This window comes from Ursus maritimus, unplaced genomic scaffold (genome assembly GCF_017311325.1).
Source record: "Ursus maritimus isolate PB19 unplaced genomic scaffold, ASM1731132v1 scaffold_16, whole genome shotgun sequence".
In the NCBI taxonomy this organism is placed as follows: Eukaryota; Metazoa; Chordata; class Mammalia; order Carnivora; family Ursidae; genus Ursus; species Ursus maritimus.
The window spans coordinates 12,706,859-12,729,384 of record NW_024424008.1 but is presented as its reverse complement, the minus strand read 5'-3'; the positions used below and the strand labels follow the sequence as shown (position 1 = coordinate 12,729,384).

Here is a 22,526-nt window from a genome sequence, read left to right as displayed (position 1 = left end):
TTGAGGATCTGATTTTGCTGTCTGTTTTCCCTGGTTATCATTCATGTGGCTTATTTCTGGGTGTGTGTTTTTTGTTTTGTTTTTAAGGTCTAATGTTTTTTTAGGACTTTACCTATAGAAATTATATGAGGCCCTGAATTAAGTTTTTATTCCACCAGAAAGGATGAGGAGTTGCTTCTGCCAATAGCCTGAAGACATTACTAACTGGACTACATTTAGATCTTCACTTGAGGTTGCATGGATTTGGTCACAAACCAGCTTTTAGTTAGAGATTCTAAGTAGAGACATTTTTCCTTTTCTGCTGGCTAAAAGAGGACAGTTTCTTTGTGGTCCCTTTCAGTGCTACAGGTTTATTTGTGGTTCATCTCTGCACTGAAGGTATAATCCATTGGTACCCCAAGTTTATAAGGGGTTTCATAAAAGATTGCCGGTCCCCAGGCTTTACCTTCTTTAACCACACCCAAGCAGTCATTACAGTGGTCACCAATGTTTGTTACATAGCCAAAGGAAAAAGACTGGCTTAATGTTCTCTTTCCAAGATTTCTGCTTTCATGTAATTACTTTTTATTGTGATAAAATATACACGACATAAAATTTACCGTTGAAACTTGAAGTGTGCAATAGGTATGTTCACATTGTTGTGTAACCATCACCACCATCTTCAGAACTTTTTCAACTCAACCTGAAATTCTGTACCTATTACACAATAACTTCCCATTGTCACACCCTATCCCAGCCCCTGGAAGCCACCATTCTCCTTTTGGTCTCTATGATTTTGACCACTCTAGGTACTCCATGTAAGTGGAATCATAGAGAATTTGCCCTTATGTGTCTGGCTTATGTCACTTAGTATAATGTCTTCAAAGTTCAACCATGTTGTAGAATGTACCAGAACTGCCTTTCTTAATATGGCTGAATAATCCACTGTATGTATAAATCATATTTTCTTTATGCTTTCACTGTTGATGAACACTTGGGTTGTTCCCACCTGCTTTCATTTAATTTTTGTTTTGTGCAGCTTCCTTACTTTCTTGACAGCTCAGCATAATGCATTTTAAAAATTATTTTTTAGGAATATTTTATTTAGCTTTTTAAATTATTTTCTTAGGGAGGGTTCATCTCAATTATCTAGTCTGCCTTACTCCTGGAAACCAAAGTCTCATACCATTTATATGAAGACCAGGAGACAACTGCAGAGAACACAGTTTTTACATTTTACATCTTTTGGATGCTAGAAAGGGAAGATTCTGAGATATGCAACAAATTAATATATAGTTTTATATGTTTTAATTCTTCCCTTGAGGTCTGGTAGGTAATTTTCTTCCTTATTTGTGAGAAGACCTTTAGACTGTCATAAGAAAACTCATCTCTTTCTTGCAGAATTTGGCATTCTTAGCATGCTGTTTGTTCCAACCTCCACCCACCCCTGCATGCCCCAATGTCCAGTAGTAGCATTTGAGATTTGTATAAAGATATCAAAATCATTGAGTGCTTGAACTGAAAGGGTCTAATTCTAATCCCTCTCTCCTGTCTTGGAATAGTAGTAGCATTTGAAATTTGTATAAAGATACCAAAATCATAGACTGCTTGAACTGAAAGGGTATGATTCTAATCCCTCTCACTGACTTTTTTTTTTTTTTTAGATTTTATTTATTTATTTGACAGAGAGACAGCCAGTGAGAGAGGGAACACAGGCAGGGAGAGTGGGAAAGGAAGAAGCAGACTCCCAGTGGAGGAGCCTGATGTGGGGCTCGGTCCCAGGACCCCGGGATCACTCCCTGAGCCAAAGGCAGACGCTTAAGGACTGAGCCACCCAGGTGCCCCTCTCACTGTGTCTTGATCACAAGTTGGCCAGGGTTAAGGGACTGGCTCAGGGCCATAGGAGTCTGTGACAGCTAGAACTTTGGTTGCCTTGCTTCTGTCCCAGTATACCGTGTACTTCTGTGTCCTTTCTCTCTTTGGGAAGACTTCCTGTGATCTATTAGTGAGTTCTGAGCTTGGTCTTTTGAAAAGTTGCTATGGATGTTGATGACGATGATTTGACACTGATACATGGGTCAGAGCAGAGACAGAAATCCTCATCTGATTAACTGCCTGAAGACCAAATAGAGTTGGCCTTCCAAATTTTACTCCACTCCTGTCTGCCCTATTCATAGAGTCTTAGATAAGAAAATGTTAGAGCTAGAGGAACTTTTCCGATCACTCAGTCCAGTCCCATATTGCCTACAGGGACATTTGAGGATCCTCTCCCTGGGAGCTTTGCTGTTCTTTACAGAGAAGAAACTGAAACCTAAAAGACGCAGATGATTTCCCCCAAGGTCATATAAGGTGTTCATAGCAAAGCCAGAGCTGTATGTCCTAATTCCCCTTCCAGTGGAGGATTTCCCTCACACTAATGAATTTAACTTCACTCCAGGTCTTCAACTGTGCTCTTCTTTCATGGCCTGTGTTTTAAGATTGTGAAATGTCTTAAGGGTGGTTTGCCTTTGAGAATAAGCCAGAACCCGAAGGGTTAATAGGAATTGAACAGTGAAGTGGGAGCCCTTTCTCCTCTCCCCAACTGGGGAGCTGCTGGGCTGTTTCACTTGCACCGCATGTGTTCCATTCTGGTATAATGATGTAATTACCAGTAATGCTGCTAGAGTAGTGGTGGAGAGGCAGCATTAAGGAAAAGACTAGCCCAGTTCTCTCCTAAGAGCCATTTCAGCCTACTTCAGTCTATTAGATTGAAGATGCTGGAAGGCGAATGGCTTCAGCAGAGGAAAAGGTCAGATTTAAAAGCTTTTCTGGGCATGGTATTTATTGTTGCTTTTTTGACCTTCAGAAAAGTCCCCTGTGTGTTTGTCCTTGATTCTTGCCTTTCCCATTAATGCTTGAAAGCTGCATTGCTGGCTAGGCCAGGTCTTTGGCATAGATGGTTTCATATGCAGTGTTATTTGAGAAGGCATAGTCCCCATCCAGATTACCAGGCCTGTTGTCTTTCATACCACCATTATAGCATCAAAAGTCTTTTTCACTCTTGAATATTTTAGTTATCAAAATCTCTGTGCTGATATATATAATATATATACACACATATACATGTATATAATGTATATAATATATAAATATAAATTATAATCATATTGTGTATGTAATATATATGTAAAATATATTGTAAAAATACAGGGATGCCTGGACTCAGTTGGTTAAGTGTCTGCCTTCGGCTCAGGTCATGATCCTGGGGTCTTGGGATCAAGCCACACATCGGGGCTCCCTGCTCAGCCGGAAGTCTGCTTCTCCTTCTGCCTGCCCCTCACCCTCGCTCGTGCTCTCTCTCTCTTTCTCTCTCAAAATAAATAAAATCTTTTTAAAAAATACATACATGCATATATATGCACACTCTTCTACAAATATGCTTAGATCCAAACAATTTGAGATAATACTTTAAAATACAGAAGAATAAGAAATAGGACCTAGTGCCTTGGGCAGATCACTTAACCTTTCTGTGCCCCTCTTCTGAAACATACAGCCTGGTGATTAGGAGGAGGTAATCATGGTCTTGGAAACATGACGGATTCTTTGCAAAAGTTTTCCTCTTTGGGGAAGAAGCCATCATTCTTTCAGGAATATCACATACCTGCTGGACCCCAGGCACTGAGCTGGTGTATACTATGGGACATACACAGTCGGAAGATGTCAGCTCTTTTTTGTTAATTTGATGAACATAAAGGAAAACATTGGTTAGAACTGCAGAAAAGTGGCTTTGATATAGGTTATAGGAAGGCACAAAAAAGTTTTGCTTACTGCATTGCTTCTCCAAGTGCAATGCCTGGATCAGTAGCATCAGAGTCCTATAGGTACCTGTTAGAGGTGCAAATTCTCATGCCCCAACCTAGGCCTACTGGACCTTAAAATTCTAGGGGTTGAAGCCTATAATCTGTGTTTTACCAGGCCTTCTAGTGATTCTGATGCATGCTGAAGTTTGAGAACCACTGCTTATTTTATGACTTAGGACTGGGAGCCATTTGATAACGTAAGAAGCCTTATGTTTATCTAGGGCTGCAATGTCCAATACAGTAGCCACTAGCCACAGGTGGCTATTTAAATTTGAATAAATTAAAACTAAGTAAAATTATAAATCCAGTTTCTTGTCTACACTGGCCACGTCACAAATGCTCAGTAGACACATGTGGCTGTGGCTGCATTTCTGTCACCACAGTCATTAAATAATGCTGAGCTCAGAGCAGTGGTCCTCAAATTCTAGCATGAATCAGGTCACTTGGAGAACTTAGTAAAACACAAAGTGCCAGGGGCGCCGGGCTGACTCAGTTGGTGGAGCTTGCATTGCTTGATCTCAGGGTTTGTGAGTTCAAGTCCCGTGTTGGGTGTACAGATTACTTAAAAATAAAAATATCTTTAAAATAAAAACACAACAACAAAACACAAATTGCTGGACTCCATTGCAAGAATTTCTGATTCAGTAGGTCTGGTATTAGACTAGAGAAATTATCCTTACAAGTTTCTGAGTTATGCTGATGCTGCAGGTCCAGGGAGCACGCTTTGAGAACTGGTGATCTAGAGTAAGGATTCTTGACCTGTAAACCTCCTAAAATTGAAGGTAAAATATTGCATATATCCATGTAATAAAAGTTACAGGATATAGGGCCAATAGTTTTAATCTGGTTCTCAAGTGGGTCAGCAGATCGATCAGTCAGGAATATTTGTAGCTACATTTTTTTTTTTAAGATTTTATTTATTTATGTGACAGAGAGACAGCCAGCGAGAGAGGGAACACAGCAGAGGAGTGAGAGAGGAAGAAGCAGGCTCCCAGCAGAGAAGCCCGATGTGGGACTCCATCCCGGAACGCCGGGATCACGCCCTGAGCCGAAGGCAGACGCTTAACGACTGAGCTACCCAGGCGCCCCTATTTGTAGCTACATTTAACAGAAATAAGAAATAAGTAACAGTGACTTAAATGACAAGGACACTGATGTTCACTTAACAAACTAAGAGGGAGGTAGTTTCAGGGTTCTTTCATTGGCTTAATCACGTCACCAAGAAAACCAGGCGCTTTGCCTCTCCTTTATAGAACTCCTTACGGGTTTTTTGAGTCAGAACTGGATTACACCTCTGGCCCAATCCTGGCAAAAGGAAATTGGTCTGCGTAATTGCTTTAGACAATTGTAATTCAACCCCTGGGGCTGGGGTGGGGGGGATTACCCCACCTCCACCCCCAAACCTGGAGCCTCTACCAGTTCTCTGAACAAATATCAGTTCTATAACAAGGTATAAGGAGAGAAATGGCTATTGAGTTGATGGATCTGTGTCCATCTCTGCGAGTGACCTGGAAAACATTAGGAACATCTAGTCTGCATCTTTTCAGCTTATCATACGCTTTCAGCTTTGCTAGACACAAGTAGGGCCTGGACATGCTCAGCTGTGAAGATCTGCTTGGCTGCATCCTCTCATACCTTAGGATAGGTCTGTAAAGCAGTTCTGCTTGTAATGGGGATGAGGTGGGGTGGAATTTAAAAACCTGATCCAGGCCTCTGGGAATCAGCATGAAGTCAGCCTGAAAGCTAGCCCCCCTCTGACTTTGGCCCCCAGTTCTAAGAAGAGCTCTTGCCTGGTTGCTTTTAGCCAAGTCCCTGCCTTGCACTTTGATTCTGTAGGGATTCCCATTGTTCTTTTTTTCTCACTAGTCCTCTGAGGACTTGAGTGCTGTCCTGAATTTTGGGACCAAACACTTGGATTCTGCTGCCAGACTGCGTGCCTGGATCCTGCTTGTCTCCTCCCATCAATATGCTTCAGATGCTCTGCTAAGTAAGGAGACCATGTCTTAAGATGTGCAGTTTGAGTCGTCCATATAGAAATGATAAGCAAAGCCCTGGGAATTAATGAGATCATTGAAGGAGACATAAGGGGGGGAAAAAGCTGAGAGCACGCACCCCAGCCTCCTGAAAATAATTAAGGGCATGATCGTTTGTGTTTTTATCTATAAACTCCACAAATCCGTAGACCTACCTGTCACACACAAACCAACACACATCAGTAGACCTAGTAGTGTTCCTTATGGCCGTGGGCGTCCAAAGAGGTTCCTGATGAAAGGGATGATGGCAGCTGGGCTGGCAAAACTCTCCCTCTATGTCCCCTACCCCCCAGAGCAGTTTTGCTTTAATTTATTTTTTTTGTATTATGGTTCTGCACAACATTCTGTATGTCAAAATAAAGGGTTCCACTTCTTTTAAAAAGCTGGGGGGAGGGGCGGCAGGCGGGGCACACACTAACTGATGTCAAGTTGCCTTCCAACACGGACACTGAGCTCCAGAGCTGGAAGCTAGGAACAGGTACTAAGCTGTAAACATGTGAAGCAGAAGTGTTGTACGTGGCTGTTTTAGGAGCAGGAACTCTGACCCCTTTGTTCTCCCATGGTTTGGGGCTGACAGTCGCCTCAGTCAACAGCTGGATACAGTGCACAATTGTTTGCAGCAGAAGTCCTGCAAGTCTGCTTCCTCTCAAAGCTTCTTCCGTAACTTCCCTGCCCCCATCCTCCCAGGACAGAAGTGGACACAAGGGGAGAATGTTTCAGTTCCCCTGCAGGGTTGTGGGTCTTCCTTTCACACCCTGTTCAGAACGTCTAGGGAATTTTTACTTTCCAAAGTTGCTTACCAGAAACGACTTGGCCGAGTGTGGTCTGGGGGTGGATGCCCTATTAAAGGAGCACAAAAGCACGTGGCCCTGTGACTTCTTACCGTGTGTGAAGAGGGAGCAAGGGAGCTTTAGTAAAGCTGCAGTTCAAGCTAAATCAGGAAAGGAAATGAAGAACAACCAAAAACGCGGCAGATTGCCTTAGGGCATTTAATCCTTGACTCTCAATAACACGCACTCAGGGTTATGACCGAATTTCAGTATGGGTTTGTATATCCCTTTTTAAAGTTTTTATTTGGTATGATAGTATCCTAATACGCCGAAGCTGCCTGTTTTTATAATAAAGTATAAATTTCAGAAAGGGAAGCTTGGCTGCTGGGGAATAAACAGGCAGTGGAGCAATTTTCAAAGAGGAAATGCATGAGAATCTGAGGGTTTAGGGGGAAGATTATTTTTGGTTATAAATGGAGGGCCTTTGTTAAAAGTTGAAAAACATGATCAGTAAAATCTTACGAGGCCTGGAGAGGGACAGTGACCTGACAGAGGCTCAAAGTCGATTATACGAAGTTAATCCCAGAACCCAGGTGTCTTTATGCTCTGTCCACAGTGTTGGTCCCTACCCTGAGTTGGTCCCCTCCAGATCCTGGTTTCCCATGGCCCATTTTCTGCAGCCCAGGCCACCTTCTTGATCTGTTGGCTTGGCTTCAGGGGAGATGGGCTACAGCTGGTCTGAAATAGGAAGACTGTAAATTTATTTAAACTTTCAGCATGACCCATTTGCCTCACTTTTTCCACTGTGATGAATGAAAACGTAGACAAGAAAATGTTTCACAAGATGGACAACTCAAAGAGAATAAGGAAAATGCAGAACAAGGAAGTGTACAGTTTGTTTTTGCTTTTAAAAAGAAGCATATTTACAGAACTTCTTGATTTTTTTTTTTTTTTTTTTTTTTTACCTCTGTCATCTGTGACCCATTCGTCTGTTCAGCCAAGATATTTTGGCTTTTTTTCCCTGGGAAACCAGTGGGTGGGTGAATATGGAGGAGCCAAGAGTTAACAAAATACCAGCAGATGCTGGGCTGAGTGAGAGGATTCTCTCTGGCCTCACAAGCAGAGGCGTATCCCATTTCCCATCCTCCCAGCATCCTTTCAAAAAGACTGCTAAAACTCCCCTCCTTGAGAGGATTTCCCACTCTTGATGAAGGAAATCTTCAGGAACACTTCCTGTCTCAGGGCCATCATGGCTTTGCCTTTCTGAGGATGCCCTAAGCACTGTAGGAAATAATAGCATTGTCTTTGAAGTCAGGCTTACTGTTTTGAGTCCAGGTCTGTGGTTGAATCCAAATCTACTGCTTACATCTGGATGGCTTTTGATGAATTTCTTAAACTTTCTGAACCTGTTTCCTCATCTGTAAAAGAGATATTAGTGCTTATCTCATCAGATTTGTTAGAACTAAATAAGATAATGTGTATAAGTGCCTCACACATTGCCAAACACCTGATTGATACTCACTAAACTGTAAGGCTTTTGTAATATCACCCCCTTACGAACAGCCTCCTGTTATCTCTGTGACTAGGAAGTGGGCAATAGTAGCTTTTTCTTTCTTTTCTTTTCTTTCTTTCTTTCTTTCTTTCTTTCTTTCTTTCTTTCTTTCTTTCTTTCTTTCCTTCCTTCCTTCCTTCCTTCCTTTCTTTCTTTCTTTCTTTCTTTCTTTCTTTCTTTCTTTCTTTTTTTTCTTTTTTTGAGACAGAGCACATGAGCATGGAGGGGTGCAGGGAAGAGGGAGAGGAAGAGAGAGAATCCTAAGCAGACTCCACACCCAACAGGGAGCCCGATGCAGGACTCCATCTCAGAACCCTGAGATCATGACCTGAGCTGAAATCAAGAGTCAGACGCTTAACCAACTGAGCCACCCAGGTACCCCAATAGTAGCTTTTTAACTTGATGCTAGTGGCAGTAGGAGAGGCAAAGTGAATTAAATGTTTTTCCTTATCAACTTTGAGGCATACGTACACACAATAAATCTGTTTAAATTCAGTGAGTTTGTCAGTCGCTGTGCCCATGAAATGACTACTGTAGTCATACAGAACATTTCTCTTAGTCCCAAAAGATTCCTCTTGTCTCTTTACAGTCTGTCCCTTCCTTTGCCCTCAGCCTCAGGCAAGCATTCATCTGTTGTCAGATGAGTTTGCATTTTATATAAATAGAATTATATAATATGCACACTTTTGGTCTGGCTTCTTTCAGCATAACGATTTTTAGATGTGTCCATGTTGGTGCATGGATCCTTTTTATCACTGGGTAGAATTCCAGTATATGGCTATACTACCTATTGATGGACATGGGTTTGTTGGTTTTTGTTTGGTTTTTTTTTTTTTTTTCAATTTCTGGCTATTTTCTTTTTTTCTTTTTTTAATTAATTTATTTGTAGCAGGGGGAGGATAGAAGGAGAGGGAGAGAGAGAACCTCAAGCAGACTCCCCACTGAGCACAGAGCCCAATGTGGGGCTTGATCTCAGGACCCTGAGATCATGACCTAAGCTGAAATCAAGAGTTGGACACTCAACCGACTAAGCCATCCTCCAGGTGCCCCAAGTTTCTGACTATTTTAAATACAGCTGATATGAACATTCATTTGTACATGTTTGTGTGGATGTATGTTTTTTCATTTCTCTTGTATAAATACCAAGGAGTCAATGGCTGGGTCATATGGTAATTGTTAAACTTTTTAAGCAAATGCCAATTTCTTTTCCAAACTGGCTGTACCATTTTACATTCCCAGCATCAGCGTGTGAGATTTTCACTTGCTTTGCATTCTCATCAACACTTAGTAAGGTCAGTCTTTCTTTTTTTCCCCTTCTCCTTTAATTTACATTTATCTTATGCAGAATTTACTCCCAGACCATGAGTTTTTCATTCTTCAGTTTCTTCTAGGATATCTTTTTCTTCTGTGCAACCTCCTCTTCTGGTTTAGGAACAGTCTGCTCTTTTCAGTAAGGAGCATCTCAGTGTGGCAGGGAGTCATGTGTGGGTTAATCCAGCCACGAGCCCTGTAAGTTCTGTGCCGCATCTTGGGGGCTTTGATCACCTGGATGTGCTCCATGACAGAGAATCTACATCTAAAGCCCTGAGTTCAGCATTACTCTCAGCATTTTTAAGCATGTGCAGTAAAACTTCAGCACTCCTCTTGGGCCACCGACCCTGTGTCCAGCCCCACAGTTTGGCTGGGGCACACCTACCCACTCCAGCATTGGAGCGACGGAATGGCACACATTGCTTCTGCAAAGTGACATCCTTCACCTACTTGGTGGCTTTTCAGATAGGCGTACCTTTGGTGGCCTGGGCAGTTTCACATGCGTTCTTACAGTTGGCACGAAGACTTGCATGGTTTTGTAGGGTTTTCTGGGTCAAGTGAATAGCGAACCATTTTCAGAGGTCACCTCAGGCTTTTTATGGGAGGAGCGGAGTTGTAAGAATTTTCTACATGGTCTGGATACTAGCTTTTTATAAGGTAGAAATATCTGTAATTTTTCTGCTAGTCTGTGAAAACATGTATTTTCTTCCAGTCTGGCTTCCCTTTTCATTTTCTTTAATGGTGCCATTTGAGGAGCAAAAGCTTTGAATTTTGATGGTCTATTTATTGTATTTTTCCCTTATGATAATGTTTTTTGTTTTTCTGCCTCACGGTCACAAAGACTTTTCTGTTATATGTTTTCTAAGAACTGTTAGTTTTAGCTTTTACACTTAGATCTATGATCTATTTCAAGTTAATTTTTGTATGTGGTATGAGGTAAGGGTTAATATGGAAATTGTCTTTTGACTGTCTTATGTATCAGAAACTCTATTTAATTCTCAATAAATAAGTGTTCTCAGGTAGGTAATTATCCCTCATTTTAATGGTTAGGAAAATAAGTCTCAGAAAAATTAGCTTGTTCAAATCATACAACCAAGATTCACACCCATGATGGCCCAACATCCTGTATACTTTCTACCCTATTATACTGGCATTTTGTTTTCAACATTGAATAAGAATCTATATTTTAGGGGGCGCCTGGGTGGCACAGCGGTTAAGCGTCTGCCTTCGGCTCAGGGCATGATCCCGGCATTATGGGATCGAGCCCCACATCAGGCTCTTCCGCTGTGAGCCTGCTTCTTCCTCTCCCACTCCCCCTGCTTGTGTTCCCTCTCTCGCTGGCTGTCTCTATCTCTGTCGAATAAATAAATAAAATCTTTAAAAAAAAAAGAATCTATATTTTAAAAGCCCAGCTGTAACTTGTGAAAAGGTTATAAAATATCCCATTGTCAGGACACTCTAATCTCTGCGCACAACCTTATGACATTAACTATAGCAGGGATATTTGAACTAGGGCCTGGGGCTCCAGGTTAGGCCATTTGCTTAGGTCTGTATTTCAGAAGCTATAAATACAAATGTCTTGGTGCTCTCTTGACAAGAAGCCTTATTCTGAGTTCTTCCATTTTACAGCTGGTCCATCAGAAATATGAAGTTAAGTGCCTGGCCACACACACAGTTAATCCTTAAGAGCACCCAGCTGGATAGCCAAGTCTCACTGTGTTTTGCTTGAATTTTTGTATTTGGAAAACAAATAGTGAGTCAGTCTCCCTTCTCTCCCTCTCTCTTCTTTACTACGCCTTCTGGATTCTCTTAGATGCTTTGGTCACATTAGGTAAATATCTTTTCCCTAAAACATCCTTTGAGCTGTGACAGAATAATGAGAGAGAAGTCCCCTAATTTCTGATACTTAATGCCCCCCTACCCCTTTGAAAGAAAGGTCTGTTTAAAACTCTTCACTTTTGTTATCTGAGAAGAGTCTGAGTCTTATTCAGTAGGACCATTTTGTTTCTTTAAAAAAATACGGGAGCGATTGTAAAGATAAGAGGTGTACCTCTCTGTTCTTGCTTTTCAACAATGTAGCTTGGTAGATTCACTCCTTTTTCTTCCTTAGTTTCTGTGAGGCTGTATGGTGTAGGGGGACGAGCACTGAGTTTTGGAGTAAGAAGTTTGTGAGTTTGAATCCCAGGTCCAGTATTTACATAGTCAGCAAATCACTCAATCTCTAAGAAGTTTAACTTCCTTTTCCTTGTCTGTAAAGTGGACATGACACGTACCCTATGGATTTGTTGCAGCATATCCCTACAGTGTCTGGCAAATGTGTATGCTATATTCTCTCTTCCCATTCTCCTCTTCTACTAGATCTCTTTCCAAAGAATAAAGACTCTTTTTATGGGCTACTCATAAAAAGTCCGGTGTTTGAGATTTATAGAGAATGCTTTTTGAGTACAGAGCCCTATTTAAGGTGCCTTAACAAATATACTGCTCTCTTTGGCCAAGCTGGGCAGTCTTATTCCAAAGTCCAGCATAGGTGAAGCATTGTAGTCATTCTGCCTGTTTTTTTCCCTTGAGGCTGCTAAGTAGATTGTCCTGAGTCTCTAGAAGCAAACTCTGCTGTGATGTAATTATTTGCTAGTGAGAAGCTTATCTTCTGGGCAGAAGTGTAAGCTGGGAGAATGATGGAGGAGAAAAGGTAGTCTATCTGGCTAATACAGAGAGGATGAAGTATAGGTTGATGGGAGGAAAAAGAGAACTCAGTTTATACTTTGGAAGTTATACCTCCATCTTCTGAAACACAGCCCTAAAAACCATCAATCTCTGTGTCAGTGGTGGGATGAGGACAAGTCAGTGTCTCTCAGTAAGTTCTGGTTACCATACCTTAAAAGTGGCCTCATTTTCCTCTCTTCTGTGGGAGTCTCCTTTGCATTTCAGCCTGGGGGGCTGGCCCTTTGCCCATTAAGGAGTCTGCGGTCTTCCTAATCACAATTTCAAACCTGTGCATCCTTTGAGATACAGTTCAGGACTTTGCTCTTCAAGAAGGTTTCTTTGGCTACACTGCCAAGTTGAATGGTTCCTTGGCCATCCTAAATCATTCAAGTAGCCTTGAGAATTTAAATCTGTGAATATTTAATAAGTACAAACTGTGTATGTTGAAGAGAGATTGATTACAGAGATAGATCAGAGGTAGTACCAGTGCCTGGCACTTACACTTGACTCTTGCTTGTACCACTTGTGTTTCCTTAAACGGATTCTCAAGCCTCTCAGAAGTCTGGCGATTACATAACTCTAACCTAAATTTCTCCTAATGTATTTCATTTGCCCAGGCTCCATACTGTCTACAGTTTTGGATACAGTTTATTTCACTTAACATTATAAGTTTAAAAATGCTTATTATAAAAAGCCTACTGTCATTTCACTGAAGTGTTGAGTTAAATCTCCTTTCTTACACCCCATGACATCTCCTTCTTAGAATCCTTTCTAACCTTGTTGTAAAGCATCCTTGGTAATTTCTCAGAAAGAATGTATAGAAGTTAAACTTTCTAAGTTCTTGCATATATAAAATGTTCCTGCCCAGCTAGTTCTTTAGACAGTTCTTCAATTAATCACTTTGATTTCTGCCCCTTTTCCTGACCTTGCTCTCCTTATTCTCTCATTCTGAGATATCAATTATAATAAATAGTTACTAGCCACAAGTGAGCTGTTGAGCCCTTGAAATCTGGCTCATCTGAATTAGGATATGCTGTAAGTATAAAATACACACCAGATTTCAAAGAACAAAAAGACAAGAAAAGATCTCATCTTTATATTGATTGTATGTTGAAATGATAATACTTTGGATAGACTATTAAAATTAATTTTATCTGTTTGTTTTTACTTTTTAAATGTAAAAAGAAATTTTAAAATTACATATGTAGTATGTATCATATTACATTTCTATGGGACAGTAATGCTCTGATTCCCAACATGGCACCTTGCTAGGCCCTTATCAAGGAGCAGCATTGGCTACTACATGCAACTTTTCCCCACGTTCCTTTACCTGGCTTCCTTTGCTTAGGTTGGCTATAGATATATCTACATTGTAGTACATCTACCAATGTAATTCCATCTACTTGCCATCTTTTAAAAAATGTTAAAAATTTCTGATCTGGGGGCGCCCAACTGGCTCAGTCAGTAGCACATGCAACTCTTGATCTCGGGGTCGTGAATTTCAGCCCCACATTGGGTGTAGAGATTACTTTAAAAAAATAATAAAATGCATTTTTTTTAAATGTTCTGGTCTGTTCCTTTTCTTCCTTTATTCTTCTTTCCCACCCTAAGCACAGGTATTAATTTATTCAACCTTGTACTACATTGTCGTGTCTTTGGGATTTGGGAGGGAAGAGAAGTAAACATATTTTTAGTCTTTCAAATGGGAAACAGAAGATTTTACTAATTCTATCATATTTTGAGCAACAGTACGATGGCCGTCTTTATGCACAAGTTTGTCTGCATCTCTGGATATTAAGGATTTCTGGAAGTAGACATACTAGTTTAGATTATATTATTTTTTATGGCTCTTGATATATACATCAACAAATTTTTACCCCCAAAAGTACCAACTTACAGTCTCAGTTGATTATTCAATAAAAGATAGGAGCCGTTATCCAAGAGGTTCCCAGATTCAGTCTGAATCCTCTTATGTGGGTCTTTTAGCTCAGCTTTTGTAGAAAGCATGGCCTGTTTTCTGAATCACTTAACTTTTATGAGGCTTCATTTTCTTATTTGTAAAATAGAGATAATCATGCCCCGGAGTAATGTATATGAATGCTCATTGCAAGTATATGTTCATTAATTCATTTCAGCAAGTGTTTGAGAGCTTCCTACTTGGGCTAGGTACATATGCTACACCAGGAACCATGCGGGATGTCCGGATGATATAGATCCTGGCTTCAAAACTAACTTCTTATGGAGAGAATGGAGTGGAATACAAGACCCATTCATAAGAAACTATCTCACAGGTCTTTTTGTGGTTTGTAAGAACAGGGAGAGACAAGGTGTTAAAGGGGTTTAGGTGAGTTTTTTCATTCCCCTTAAAAATCAAAGGAAACAGCCTGGAGGAGATGGCACTGAAGGTAGTCCTTGAAGGAGGAGTATAATTTCAACATAGTTGGGGAGTAAGATGGGGATACTTGAGCTGTGACAGTGAGCTCGAGCAAAGGCACAAGCGTGAGTTCAGAGCAGATCAGTTGGTAGTGTTCACTCTAGTGTAGGCAGAAGGCAAAGAAAAATTGTGGGTAGAAATGTTTGTTTTTCTGACTATACTTATTTGCCTGTGCCACAGAATGGGTTACTCCCTGTGTTTATTTCTGCTGTGCTTTGATAGGGAAGGCAGAGAAATCATTTTACTCTGCTTTGGCTCTGACCAGAATTGAGTAGGCGAAGTCCTTCTTGCCCATAGGGACAAGAACACAATATATTATTTATACTGGCCTTTCTCTCCCACAGAAATTGGAAATTCTGAGACATTTTAACACAGTTCTGAGGCTATGACACATTACACTTATACAATCAAATGATAACTTGGATCAGAAATTTTGAGATGTGGTCAGAGGAAGAAGATTCTTGAAGAGAAGAATAACAGACAAAGGAGAAGGTGGCAGTAGAGAGAGCATAGTGTAGGAATTAGACCTTTGGTATCATCATGAAAAGGTAAGGAGTTTCATGAAACAAAGACAAGGATTCTGCTTTCTATCCATCTTTCTCTCCGTCTTCCTTCTGGGAGTTCACTGTCCTTTCACTTATTGTTTGGTATCTTTAGGCTGTTCTCTGACAATCCAGAACCACTTTGGGTATTACTCTCTTTACTCCCTACCCACCATGCCCACTATTTTTTCATCCTCCGCAACATTCAGGATTCTCTTTCTTGTTGCCTATAAAATGAAGTCAAGTTCCTATGTCTAGCATTCAGGGCTCCCCCAGCCCATCTGGCAGGTCCAACTTGTATTTATCATCTTACTTTACATTGAACCCCACTACTCTAATCTTGAGTCTATGACTTAACATCTCTCATCCACTTCTTCTAATTGGAGTGGCTAATTCATTTATTTACTCACCAAACATTTACTGAATGCCTAATATGTATCATTTCTTCAGTAAACTTTTGTTAAGCAACTGCTGTGTTCTAGGCCTTATTTTAGAGCCTGTGAATAGAGAAATAGGAAAGGGGATAATGTTGATAAATGGAAAAAGACCCTGAGATATATTTGTGGACTCTGTGTAGCCTACAAAATTTAGGTGTGACAGGAGGTACCAATGTAGTCTCCTTGAATAATCATTGTCTTCAGCCATGCTGAGCTGCATCATGGGTACATACATACTGAGATCAAGGCTCTGGTAGCATTTAGGTTCAATTCAAATATGTTGCCAAATAGAAATGATAAAGAAGTAGCCATCCTGATTCTGAACTAGAGTCCTCAACATCAGAACTACTGATAGTTTCTTGAAAAACATCACTTCCTCTGATTCATCTTGTCAAAATGATTGACAATTTCACTGTGTTTACACCTAGTAGCACTATTGGGGTCTGTGTCACGGGGCCCTTTTCTTTCAATGGTGACTCCCAAAGAGCAGCTACTCAGAAGCTGCTATGCACTCACCCACCGTATTGATCCCCAAATGAGCCTTGTTCTTTCCTGCCTCCACACCACTACTCATCAGGTTGGTGGGGAAAGAGAGGATTTGGAGCTAGATCTGGGTTTGAGACCTACATTCACCTCTTGTTTGCTCTGTAACCTTGGGCAAATTTTGTAAACTGGTGAAAGGCTTTGAGAGAATTAACAATACATGCCTTTCCCAGTGTCAGCTGTTATAATGTATTGATGAGGATTTATGTGAAAGTGCTTAGCATAGTATCTGTCACATGGTAACTATTCTTTCTTTTCTCCTTTTCCTGGGGAGTTTTTACTCCTTCCCCCATCTGTATTTATTAAATTTCTGTCCCATCCCTTACTGAGCTCTTACATCTCTAGTCAAGCTTTTCCAGTATTCTCAGATGCAGAGATAAGGGCTTTCTGTTTTCATCTATGCTTTGTTTGTAGGATTTTAGACTTTTGAAGAAGGAGTTCTAAGTTTAGGGGGAATGGTACAGGAAAGGATAGATGTCTGAACAAAATAACACTGTATTTGGAAGCAGGAAAATAAGGGTCAGTGAGAGATGGTATGCAAATCGTATAAATAAGGGTGTCTTGTCACTCAATGCAACGTGATTGATTCTCAACCCATCTTATTCCGGTGGGCCAGAGATGAAGGTTGTCTCCGGTTCCTAGTACTAACCACAGAAAAGGGACCACTCACTTCTCTTTATTCAATGAGAGCTAGCTACCAATCACCCAGATAGCCCTGAGCTTTTAGAATTTGATGCAATGTCTTGATTAGAACTGGACAGTCTATAGATTTTCCTAGGAAGACCTAGCTTGGTCAGCAGAATAGGAAGCATCCAGAATGACATCAGTCTGGCAAGCTTTGAAGGGATCAACCAAAGATGGCCAACACAACTGCTTGTTTTTTCATTTACCATTTCACACCTGGTGTAGTCAGGAAGCTACTACATTTAAAAAACAATTTTCTTTTAAAAAATAAAACAAAACAAAAACCCTGTAGTCAAAAAAAGCACTCATTTGCTGTAAAGCCGGAAGGATTCATTCATTGGAGCTGATTGTTCACATTTGTAGAATTTAGAATTTTGTAGATGGAAGGGGACTTAGAGTTGAATAGGGTCTTCAGAAGGAAACAAAAGGCTCTTGCTTTCTGCATGAACAGAGTTCATTCACAAGACAGTTTTTCTTGATCTATGAGGAGTGATTTCAGACAATTAGCTAATTGGTTGAGGGAGGTGACCTGTCAGCTTTGCAGAGAGGATGTCTGCTTTTAGGGATCCACATAGAGAACACATCTTAAGCTTTCCATGACAGCCAAAAGCAACCCCATTAATCCTCCTATGTAATGGCCAGTCATAACCACAGATAAGGAGTGCATTTCACTTGAGAGTAAAGCCATGAAAACCCAACCAGCTGCCAACAGCTGATCACTGTGCCATTTCAGCTCAGTGTTGTTTTAGGCTTTGAAATATTTCTGAACGATCTTCCAATTTGCTCCATTGTAAGGAGATAAGTGACCCTCCAGAAACAGTGTATTGTTTATTTTTTAGTGTTATCAGTTGCTTTGTTTGTTGAAATGACACTTGCCTGTTGTGTAGAAAACAAGGGCAGAACTCATTTGTGGCCATCTCAAAAGTCCAAATGGGTGCAAAAAAAGAAAGGGGAGGTGGAAAGTGTCTGTAGGCAAATGTTAAGTTTTTCTGGATTTCAAATGTGAAAGGATCTCAGAATGGAAGAAGAGGATCACAGACTGCCAAGAAGAGAATCATGAGAAGATAACTGATGTAAGTCAGTAAGTTGAATCCCTTTTCCCCTAGTCTGAGAGCCAATGAAATTGGTGTCATTGTTTTTTTGGAACCTATTATTAAGATGTATCCAGGATATAAAGTTTTATGATAAGAATGGCTGTGACCATCATAGGATGAGTAGTCCCTCTAAACGAAACAGCCACAAGACTGGTCATTAAGACACCTGAGTTTTACAGCACACGTGCTCCCTGGTTAGCACTACGTAGTGGTTAAGAGTCAGGGTTTTGGATCTGTCGTACATGGGCTTGAATTCTGTTTCTGTCACCTACCTACTCTATAACCTTGGTTAAGTACATGATAAGTATTATCATAATAATTGAAAATATTTTCGATTTATTAAGCTGACTGAGAGTGGTTTGAATAACATTACCACATTACAAGGAGTCTATAATAAGCAGTTTCTGCCTTAAAGACTCAGTGTTGCAATCAAGGATGCTTATTCTTTGTCTCTTCCCATTCAGCTTTCCATAAAGTGTTGGCTTTTTACTTCACGGCAGCAGGAAAATCAGAAGTTTTCTCATGAGGGGCGCCTGGGTGGCTCAGTCGTTAAGCGTCTGCCTTCGGCTCAGGGCGTGATCCCGGAGTCCTGGGATCGAGCCCCACATTAGGCTCCTCCACTATGAGCCTGCTTCTTCCTCTCCCACTCCCCCTGCTTGTGTTCCCTCTCTCGCTGGCTGTCTCTATCTCTGTCAAATAAATAAATAAAATCTTAAAAAAAAAAAAAGTTTTCTCATGAGCCCCCAGCGGATTTCTGCTTCTGTCATGTTGTTCAGAACTGTGGCACACGGAGACTTCTGGTTAGAAGAAAGGCTAGAAAAGGCGCCTGCTTCTCGAGACTCTGTAATGAAGGCAAATAAGGAAGACGGAGATTGTGGATGGGTTATGTTATCCAGCCAGCGCTGCTGTGTCTGGCACATTCGGTTCCTGTTAAATGCTGTGATGGCGATGACGGCAACAGCCCACCTCATGCTCTTCCGAAGANTCCAGTGATAGGCTCTTAAACATTTTATACTTTATGAAGTACTTTTACTTACCTGTGTGAGAAGTATCTTGATGGTTATTGTTGTTATCGCAAGTTCCTTGCGATTGATGATTGGGAGAAGTTGTCAACCAGGAAGGATAGCATAATCCAGGCCTTCACATTGACCTGGCCCAGCTCCAGGTTACTTGCTGACAGAACCTTTCTCGATCACCCAGAACCACAGCAGGTGTTCACCACTCTGAACTCCTAATACCACTTATGACATAATGTGTATTTGCTGCTTTATATGTTTTAAATACACATGGCTTCTTAGCTAGATTTGGAGCTCCTTCAGGGTCTGCATAAAGTGTGCCCTCTAGAATGTAGGGGAGGAACTCTTTTGCTATGCATTTATCTACAGAACATTTTCTATTTCTCACCATTACCTGGATTTGAGGTAGTGTAGGGTTGGGAAGTGATCAGAATGATGGTTTTCTATGGGAGAGGAATTTATTTTCTTTTGCTCAAACCTCCATCATTTTTTCCTCCAACATCCCCCCCCTTCTTGCTCTTTTCCTCCAAAGAGAGTAGTATGGATTCTCAGGGGATGAGATAAATCACTCCATCTTTTATACTCTCCAATCTCTTCTTAACTAAGCCTTAGCTATGAGGGATTTTGCCCTACTTTCCAGTAGGGCAAAAATTCCTGCCTCCTCACTGCCATCTGTAAGACCCTCCCGTGCATGTTCTTTGGTGCTTTTTGTACACTCTGCCACGGTTTCTGTGTCTTTTTGGAGTTGACTTAAGAGGCAGATAGTACTGGGCGAGGAAATCAAACCCAGTGGAATCTAAATAAGGTGTAAATGATTATTGGATCTTTTGCTGAGACCAAATGCTAATAAGAATGTCTGGGAATCTTGGGACTTGAGGCTATTAGATGAACGTTTAGCAAAGAGTATTTACTAGCAAAGCTAGTTGGAGAACATTACTGCCCAGTCCAGGGTTGTTGTTTTTTTTTAAAGATTTTATTTATTTATTAGACAGAGAGACAGCCAATGAGAGAGGGAACACAAGCAGGGGGAGTGGGAGAAGAAGAAGCAGGCTCCCAGTGGAGGAGCCTGATGCGGGGCTCGATCCCATAACGCTGGGATCACACCCTGAGCCGAAGGCAGACGCTTAACGACTGAGCCACCCAGGCACCCCCCCAGTCCAGGGTTCTTGTAACATTGTTCTCTGCTGGGATTATAGTCTTCAGAAGTCCATAGTGGAACCTGGATGCCAGAGTAAGCATAGCCAGATTTCTGAGCACTTGAACCCAGAGGAGTTCTTCTCTTTACCGTGACACTGCAATTTTAGAAATAGAGATGAGAGTAGTTGCCAACATTTCAGTTTAACTTATATCACTTCCTAAGTCACTAACCCAACTTGTTTGTTTTGTTTCTAACTGCATGAAAACTAAGAATTTCCAAACATCATGTTTCTCATATCCTCTGGCCACTTAATTTCCCCATACTTTTTATTCCTGACTGATGATGGTTGTTGTTTAAATATAGCAAATGAAGTGACAGCTGTGGTACCTATATGTCCCAAGTTCTAAAATAAACTTAATGTGCAGACATCCATAGACAAAACAAAACACAAAATCCTAATTATTGTCTTTTAATATTATGAAGCTCTGGCTTGGGAGATTTGAGTTGCCAGTTATGTATCCTCCTCCTCTCTCTTCTGATGTGGAGAACAGGAAGAAGGAGCCAAATGGAGATGGGGTATCGACTCTACTCATGGCTGCTTAATAGCTCCTAAGGCAGAGAGAGTCTGCAGATGTAAATCTAGGACTACTCTGTGCAATGAGAGAAATCTAAATCACTAAGGAATCTTTTTGGTAGGAAAAGAGGAAGCTGAGGATCATAGACCTTAAAAGGATCCCCACGAAGACTGAAAAGGAACACAGAGGTGCAGGAAGTTGTGGTGTCAGATAATCCAAAGGATTTGGGAGCGGCTTTTAGGAAAGGAGTGCTTGGCTGCCTCAGATGCCGCCCAGCCATCAGTGAAGGTAGGAGCAGCAGCAACAAATGCATCCATAGGGTTTTACAACAAAGGAAGTCTCTGATCATCCTTGTTTTTTTAAAAAAAGAACAAAAAGTCCTGTTTTCCCAGCCTTGCCTCCCTAGACTGTAATCACATAGGACCACCTACGTTTTATTTTCCAATGTACCTGCACTTCTGGCTCCCATTGGGTATAAAAAATACGACAATGAAAGATCTTTGGCCTCACACTGTTCATTATAAACCTGGAAGAAGGACTTAGCATATGTGTTTGTGTTTAAAGGATGATTGGTGATAAGACTTTCCTTTGTAATCGGGGCCCCAAATTGCTGGGTATGAGGACTTGTAAGTCACTCAATTAGGAGGCGTGTGCTGTTGGAATGGCAGGGCGATGAGCTCTTCAAAAGAAGGGCAGGTCCCAGGCAGCCCAGCACTGCTCTCCTCCTTTCTGTTGTTTGTAGGACCTGTCTTTCCTATCAGACTGTGAGGTTCTTGATCCGTTGTTCAGTGCTGTGGGCTGGGGTGGGGGTTACACCAGTGGTGGGGCTCAATAAATGTCTGGCAGACTTAGACTTCTGGAAGCAGAAGAGAAGGGGAAGAAGAAAGCTCTGAAAGCAAACTCCATCTTCACATGTCTGCTCCAGGCCTAGGACGGAGCTCTGTGGGCCTGCTTCTGCCTCTCAGCACCTACCTGCCTCTAAGCGTCTTTCCCAAAATCAGACAACACTCCCTTATGGCTACTTGTTGGTCTCCTAGTGTTGCATGTTAGTTTCCCTACTGTTCTAGCCAAGCTTTGATCTGTCATTACAGATGGCTTCAAGGGCAAATCAGTTTCCTGCCTTCCAGTGCCAACCTTTCCAGCCTTTTAAATCTTACTAATGCCTAAATTTTTGAGGTTTATGACTTGATAATCAAAATTCACTTAAACATAGAATAGCATTTGTACTGCCGCTCTACTTTCCTCATCATTTGTGTCAAGCCATGTGTCTCAGGCACTGGGGCTCTTGCCTTCTATGCTATAAGGACTTGAATAGAAGGCCTTGAACTCAGTACGGACTTGATGAGTGTTAAACTGAAATTTTAGTCACACCAGGTGCCTGATGTGGTTTTCCGGGGAGTAAAGCCAATGCTAAGGTGATCTCACTAGGTTTGAGGGTGGAGAGAGCTTCAAGCGTGGCAGCTTCCTCCGATACTTCTTGAAGAAGTGGGGGGCTCCCACTAGCATCCAATAGCCTGTGTATTTTTAGTCCTCGCTTTTCATGTAAGTTTCCCGTTAACTGCTTGCAGGAAATCTTTTCTTGGACATAATCTGCCCATTTCCTGAAGTCTTCCTCTCCGCATTGTGTCAGTTTGGGGATGAATCAAATCAGCAGTTTTGGAGAGTGTGTGTTCTCTTCCCTGCCACAGCCTCCCCCTTTTGTGGAATACCAGAAAGCTGCCTTTCTTGTCTGTTTCTAGGGGTGAGGAGAGGAGGGGCGAGCCCTTGGTGTGTGTCAGCCTCTTAGGCTGCCGGACACAAATGTCCTTTTGTATGTGGAGGGGGCATGTGTGTGTTTTTCCCCTTCCCAATGGACACTTTCATTTATTAGGTCCGG

The 22,526-nt window shown here is 41.4% G+C and overlaps 1 protein-coding gene and 1 pseudogene across 2 annotated transcripts in view; one reads left to right on the top strand and one right to left on the bottom strand.

Moving 5' to 3' along the window:
- Positions 1-22,526, top strand: part of GAB2 (GRB2 associated binding protein 2) — a 183,296-nt gene that overhangs the window by 58,436 nt on the left and 102,334 nt on the right. The gene's annotated exons all lie outside the window — the stretch shown is intronic.
- On the bottom strand, positions 9,132-10,683 carry LOC121102891 (annotated as a pseudogene).